Source organism: Sciurus vulgaris (assembly GCF_902686455.1).
Source record: "Sciurus vulgaris genome assembly, chromosome: 15".
NCBI lineage: Eukaryota > Metazoa > Chordata > Mammalia > Rodentia > Sciuridae > Sciurus > Sciurus vulgaris.
In genome coordinates, this window is record NC_136476.1 from 78,390,012 (window position 1) to 78,398,244 (window position 8,233).

Below are 8,233 nucleotides of genomic sequence, written 5' to 3' on the forward strand. Positions count from 1 at the left end.
TTATAGTTATACATAATAGTGGGGTCATTTGACAAGTCCATAAATGCATATGTCACTTCTATTTTGATCTTTCAATATTGGACTGTTGAATATTGCATATAAATGAAATGACTATATTTATTCTGCTACATTTTGCTTCTGTTGTCTACTAGTGTCTTTCTGAAATGTACTATGCATTTTTATATTCCTCTGTAACACTACAACACATTTATCTAGTCTATTAGTAGTGTCCATTTTATCATTCAGCATTTTGCTAATACAAACAATGGAGGTAGATATATTTTTGTACGTGCATCGTGTATGTATATACAAGAGGTTCTGTGAACCACGTATTCATAAGAACTATTGCTGGATTGTGGGCTATGCAAGTCCAATTTAACTATCACTGCTAAACTCTTCCATAAAAGAGTTGCACTAAGAAGCCAGTCTGAGAAGGCTACAGACTATATGATTCCAACTATATGACATCCTCAAAAGTGCAAAAATACAGAGATAATGAAATAATCAGTGGTTGCTAAGGGTTTTGGGTGTATGAGTGGGAAGGATGGTTAATAGAGCAAGAGGAATTTTTGGGCAGAAATGTTATTCTGTATGGTGGTGTAACATTGATACATCAGTATCTATTTTTCAAAACAAATAAAAAACCCAAACACACCCAAAGAAATTACCACTGTACAACACAAATTATAAATTGCAATGTGGATTATGGACTTTCATTAATAATAATGGATCAGTATTTGCTCCACTCTAGCAACTGTATTATAACAATGCAAGCTGTTACTGGGGAAAACATTGGCAGGTGGGTAAAAATTACTAGAAGAAAATTCTTGTCTCAGTGTTTCAGTATACCTACAACCACTCTGGAGAAAGCTATACTAATTTGAATATCTTTTCTCCTTTGCTTCTTAAACAACACTTGGTGATGACAGAGTTTTAAACATTTTGCCAGTGCAGTGAACAGGGAATGACATCCCATTGTGCTTTCGTTCTCTATTTCCTTGATCATTCATGAAATGAAACATCGTAGCACATGTTACTGGCCACAAATGTGATGGAGATGGCTGACTATGCACCCACACTTCCTGTCTGTGAAGTTGGCACTGGGAGGGAGTTGCTACGTTTTCTTCAGATCCAGGTGGTTCTAGGTGACATGTTGTCCCTAGTAGAGGAAAATGTGTGCTTTTTGTCTAGAATTTAAAAAGCATGTGGATCTCCTGGACTCTGGGATGGAAGCAGGCCACTCGTGCTTTCAGAGAGGATTGCACCTGGCTCCTGAATTACCATGTAGGGAAAAGCCTTCTATCCAGTGGGAGACCCACCCTTGACCATTAGAACAACCATTGTTATCCTGACTGCTATGATGTGAAATGCAAAATCATGTCTTTTTCCTGTTTTTTTTTTTCTCTTACTTATGGCATTGTATACAGTCTTCATACAATCTGCAAGTTAATCCTGTCCATTTTTTATTTTGCAAATGTCTCCCATTATTCATAGATTTTCACAATTTACCAATGCCTGAACCTAAGGTGCTTCATGTTTTAAGCACATCCACTTATTCCTATTGGTGCTTATTAATCATACGGAACAAATGATTTCATTGTGTCACAACTGTACACGCACATGGTACAGTTTTATAAGACTTGCTCCAAACACCTGCACTTGCTCTCCCCTCCTCTCTCTGAGCCCCTGGCTCTGCCCTAGCCATCTCCCTTTGACTTTCATGACACCCTTTTCCTTTTCTCCTCCCCTCTGGCTTCCACACATGAGAGGAAACATTCCATGTTATTGTTGGTCTGTGTCTTTTCTAGTACATGATGCTCTCCTATTCCATCCACTTCCTGAAAGGACTGAATACGTACATTTTCTTTATCCATTAATTTGTTGACAGACACCTAGGCTGGCTCCAAATCCTGGATATTGTGACTTTTTCTATCATAAACACAGGTAACCACGCATCTCTAAAGTAGCCGAATTCAACATTTTGAATAAATAGCAAGGAATGGTATAGCTGAATCATTGTGGCTGTATTAATTACATTCCCACCATAGTATAAAAGAGCTCCTTTTCCACCTATGTTCTTGCCAGCATTTACTGCTATTCGTACTCTATTTTAGATTTTATTTTTGAAATTGACATATAACAAAATTTACTTTTTTGGTGTGCAATTAGGAGACTGTGAAGTCAGTAAGTATATGGAATTTTTTTGTTGTTGTTGTTGCGTGATTACTTCATTCCTTTCTATTGCTGAGTCACATTCCATTTTGCGGATATAGCAGTGTTCATTTCCTCATCAGTTGAAGGATATTTCAGATTCCAGTTTTTAGTTATTATGAATAAAGCTTCTATGAACATTCATGTATTGTTTTTTGTGTTAATCTGAGCTTTCATTTTTAGGATAAATTAATAGGAGTTAGAATGTGGGATCATATAGTAAGCATATATTTAACATTGTAAGAAATCCCCAAACTGCTTTCCAGAAGGGTAGAACTACTGTTTCATACTTCCACCAGCAATGTATGAGAGTTTCAGTTACTTTACATCCTTGCCAATCCTATGTTTTGCAGTGTTTTTTATTTTGGACATTCTAAAAGGTGTTTTATAGTATCTCACAGGCTTTACTTCACATATCCCTAATAGCTAATGTTGATACCTTTTCAGGTGGTTAACTTTTTATAACCTTTGTAAAAGTTTTCAAATGTTTTTATTAGTGAATTATAGTTATACATAACCAGTGGGGTTCATTTTGACAAAATTATACATGCATAGATTATAATTCACTCCACTTTAGTCCCCAGTACCTCCTCTTTCCCTCACCTTCTCCTTCCCCCTCTCTTCTTTGTTAGGGTTTAGATATTAGTTGTCCCCCACAAAAGCTCATGTGGAGACCATGCAAGAAAGTTTAGAGATGAAATGATTGGGTTATGAGTGTCTTAACCTAATAAGTATATCAATCCACTGTTAGGGATTAACTGGGTGGTAATGTAGACAGATAGGGTGTGAGGGACAGAGGTAGGTGTCCAGGAGCCATGCCTCCAGGGTTTATATTTTGCCTGTGGTGAAGGGAGTAGCCTCTCTCTCTCTCTCTGCTTCCTGGCGCAATGTCCTGACCTATTTACTTCCAGCACACTTCTACCATGATGTTCTGCCACACCTTGGGACCAGAGCAAATGAAACTGGCTGTCTATGGACTGAGAGCTCTGAAAAGTGAGATCCAACTAAACTTTCCTCCTCTAAATTTGGCCTTATCAGGTCTTTTGGTCACGCTGGTGAAACAGATGACTAAAACAAAAATTGGTACCGAGATTTGGGGTCATTTCTGTGACTAACATTACTTGCATGCTTCAGAAGATTTTGGAGATTTTTGGAAATATGGGAGGAATTTGGAAAAGTGTAATGATAAAAGCTGGAAAAGTTTTAGAATGTTATCACTGGACCTTAATGGGCAATTCTTGTGGGAGTCAGAAGACAAGGATATCAACAGGACTTTGGACAGTAAAGACTAGGCTCATGAAGTTTCCGAGGAGGAAGAAAAACTCTACTAGAAATGGACTAAAAGCATTTGTGTTATGTTCTGGCTAAGAAGTTGTCTCCAGTTTGCCCATGTCCTGAGATTTTCTGTAAGATTGAATTTAAATGTGATGGACTTCTTAATTTGGTGGAAGAAATTTCTAAGCAGTATAGTATTCAAGAAGTGGCACGTAGATTACTGGTAGCAGTTAACTGAGTTATTTTTGATAATCAGGAGCAAAAGCAAAGCAGAGAGATTTGAAAAATGTGCATTTTGGGCAGAAAACTGCAAGTAAAACTGAGGCTAAGGAAAGTGTGGTTGTTAAGGATATTATAGGCAATAAAGAAACATTAACACTTCACCAAGAATAAAGATAGATTGAAGTGCTTCAGGAATTGGCAAGACCCACAACCATCTCAAGCTCCAGCATATAAAAGTACATATTCATTTGAACAGAGACCAGTGGAGTGATCTTCTTGCAAAGGGGGAGCGGCTATAAAGTTGTTTTACACAGATCAGATGCTCAAGCAGTCAGAGGCTTCTGCAGCCTTGGTCCCTAGATGCTTAGTTACTTCTTGAGATGTAGCATATCTTGGTGTCAAGCACACAGTGCTGGTTCTGCAGGATTGTGGGATGATGGAGTTATGGGTTCATGGAGGCTTCCACCAAGATTTCAATGGAAGACCTGGGAATCCAGGCAAAGTGCAGCAGGATTGGAGTACCTGTGTGCAGACCCGAAGATCATGATACATGTAGATGTGGAAAGGAAGCCGAAGCTGCCCTGAGATTAAGAAATGCAATGTGGACCATCCAGCAAGGAAAGCGGCAGGAATTGAGCACAGACACAATGACAGAGAGGCCATGCGGACTGCAACCAGCAGAACTACAGGGGCAGAGCTGCACAAGCACTTCGGAGAGGACATCATAAGGCCATGTCCCTAGATGTTGGCTGGATATGGAGCTGTAGAACTTGTTTTCCCAGCTGGATTTTGGTCTAGTTTTAGCCCTATTTCTTCTTTCTATGCCCCTAGTTCTTCATTTTGGATTGGAACTTTTTACTCTGTTCTTTTATATATTGGATATATGTAATTTGCTTTTGATTTTTACAGGGGCTCTTGAGTTTCAGAAGAGACTTTGGACTCAGATTTTTGTATAATTTCAGAAGTGTTCAGACTATGGAGACTCTTGGAAATTAACTACATATATTTTACATTGAGAGATGGGAATGAGATTTTGGGGGCTGGGGCAGAATGTTATGGTTTAGATATAAGATGAATGTTATAGTTTAGATAAAAGATGTTCACAAAACTCATGTGTGAGACAATGCCAGAAAGTTTAGGAAAGTTTAGAGATAAAATTATTAGATTACGAACATCTTGATCCAATTCATTACTAATCTGCTTGAATGAATTAACTGTGTGATAAATGTAGGCAGGCAGGTTGTGGCTGAAGGGCATTGGTCATTGGGGTGTGCCTTTGGAGCACATATTTTGTCATTGTGAGGGGAGCAGTCACACAAGTTCTCCACTGACAATGGACTCAAACCTCTACATTTGTAATCCAAAATAAATCCTTCATTCTTTAAACTGTTTTTCTTAGTTATTTTGCCACAGAGAGGCTAAAGCTGACTCACACAGAAAATAGGTACCAAGAGTGAGGTTGTTGCTGTAAGTATTCCTGACCATGTGTTTCAGAAGCCTTTGTAACTGGTTTGAGATGAATTTGTACATGTTTGGAGATGCAGGCTAGAGAAGCCCAGAAAGTTGTAAGCATATTATAACGAAAGATTCTGATGTGAGCTTATAAGAATATAATGCTGACAAGAACATGGACAGTAGAGACTATATTCCTTAGGTTTCAATGGAAACTTAAACTATTGGAAACAGGACTAGTGGTCATCCACATTACCTTCTGGTAAAGAGCTTATTTACATTTTGTCCTTGACCTGAGAATTTGTGTGAGGATGAATTTAAATGTCTTGGGAAAATTAATCCAGCAGAGGAAATTTCAAGGCAGTAGAGCTACCAGCAGGTATGGCTGGCAGCATTTAGACAGGTTTACAGCAAGGAGTCAAGGAGGAAGATTCCAAACACTTGCAGTTTGGCCAGGAACAAAGTCAGTGTAAAATTGGGGCCGTGGAAGGTACAGTTGCTGAAAAGACTAGCACCATGGTGAAGAAGCCAAGTACTTTGCACCTGGTGCATCGCAAAGATGCCTTGAGGGCAACTTAGCAATTGTCAAGACACCACCCACCCCAGATTCAAGGGTTTGGAAGTGAAATCTCCTTTGAAAGACTTTCCTTGATGAGAGGCAGGGTGCCCTACTCCATCACCCCACATAGAAAGCCAGATTCATTTCACTGTGATCAGCTGTCCAGACACTAAGAGTCCCTGTAGCCGTGTTTCAGGTGGGTCTGGATTCTGCTCAATCTGCTTGCAGGCCTTGGCATCATCAATGTGGCTCTGGTTTTGCAGGTATGAAGAATGCAAGGATAACAGGGTCATGGGGGCTTCCACTGAGGTTTCAAAGGAAGGCCTGGGATGCCAGGAAATGTGTGGCAGGTTTGAAATTCCCATGGGCAGTGTTTAGAAGGTGATGAACGAAGTTGTGATTGTGACACTAAAGCTACAATGGATGCCCCAGGAAGGAAGAGATGACAGGAATGTGGCACATCTATCCATGAAGGCTGCAGGCAGGCACCATGTCCACCATCTCCTGAATCAGCAGTAGCACCTGGAGCCCATTAAGGCAGAGCCAGAGGGTTAGGAGAAGTGGGTGTATGCATGTGAAAATGTAAGAAGATGGGCCAGGCTACACTATGAGGAAATTGCCTAAGACCATTCATTTGGGTGCACAGTTGTCTTAGAAGGCTCTCTGGAGGTGGGATTCGTGACTGGGGGATCTCTACAATGCAGTGCAATGCTGAAGTGATTGCTATATGACCAGTTCAGGGGTAAAGTCAGGTCCAGTTCTAGCTCCAGCGTCAGCACCAGAGGTAGAGTCAACTACCGAATTGGTGGGGTCTTTAGTATCAGCTCTACCACCAGCTCTCTAGCTAGATCTGGATCCAGTATTGCAGATGCAACTGGAAGTAGCACTAGTTTCAAACTAGAGCCATACAGCTCTAGGCTAGCACTAGTTATCGTGGTAGAGATAGCTCCAGTGGATATTCCAGCTCCAGTGTCAGCAATACAGTCTCCTATAGAACTGTATGAAGACACCATTATTACACAAGATTAATGGTCACTTCTGGGTGATCTTACTAGGTGTGCCAGGGACCTCTCCAGAGTGATGTTAAAGCTTTATGCCTTGATAAAAACTTACCAAATTAATTCACTAATTCATTAGTATCTCATCTTGTGTTGCATGTAGCTATATAGCATGATTTTAAAAATATATCCACATGTACTCTTTTGTACAGAGAGTGAGGTGTTAGAGTGTTTCTGGTGTTCTTTTCTTTGGAGGGGAGGGCTGGGGATTGAACACAGAGCCGCATGTGTGCTAGGCAAGTGCTTTACCACTGAGCTACATCCTGAGACACTTTGTATTCTTGATACCAGTGGGGTCCAAATGGGGTCAAAAGCAAGAGACTTTGGTTATCACATAAGTTCCTCCATTCTTTAGATGTCACAGTTTGTTATTACAAGTGTCTGAATGTATAGCTGGGAGATTAAGAGATATATCTTTTAGGTGATGAATGGTAAAGATATTTAACTTTAACCAGGATCTTCAAATTTATTACCTGACTCTAATTACTGGAAACATCATGCTCTCCTATTATACTGTTTTTAAATTAAAAATTACATTCAATATTGAGACTAATCCCAAAGAAAGCGGAAAAGCCCTCTGTTTCCACATTGCTTCTTATGCCCCACAATCATTTGTAGGGACTCAGATAAACTCCCTGCATTGACAATCACTGATTTGGAGGATGCAGGGTGAGAACCTTCCATGCCATGCTGAATGGAGTACAGCTGGAAGTCACTACACTATTCTCATGACCTCCTCGTATATTTGCAGATTGCTGCTGCTAAGCGGAAAGGGCTCTGAAAGTAAATTGTGCAGTGATATTTGGTAAGGGAATGGACCCTATAGCATACAAGCAAATGTCTTTCCTGGAAGTCTTACTGTTCAGCGTTTGCAGATTTAGGGTTATTCACTTTTTCTGAGAACACTGATAACAATGCACATGTTATAAGGTCAGTATAAAGCCTGAGTGACAGATAAATTCAGATTAACCTCATCGTCATCAAGTGTAAGAGTGAGAGTTGTAAACATGCTGTCTCATCAATCTGAAGAGATAAGAATGACTTGTTATGATGTAAAAATATGTGAACCTCCGGAGGAGATCCAAGATGGTGGACTAGAGTGTGACTGCATCTCCTGTCGCTCCAGAACCCAGGATTCAAGAAAGGGAGGCATTGAGAGACTCGGACTAACATAGAGCCTCGGGGTGAGTCTCCCCCACCAGGTGAAGCTTGCCTGGGAGACAGGCCGAGACAGGCAGAAGAAATGTCAGAAAGGGAGTTCAGAATGTACATAATTAAAACAATCAGGGAAGCAAATGAGGAGATCAAAGAGCAAATGCAGGCATTGAAGGAGGAGATGAAAGAGCAAATGCAGGCATTAAATGATCGCACCAATCAACAGTTAAAAGAGCAAATACGGGAAGCAAGAGATCATTTCAATAAAGAGTTAGAGATACTGAAAAAAAAACCAAACAAA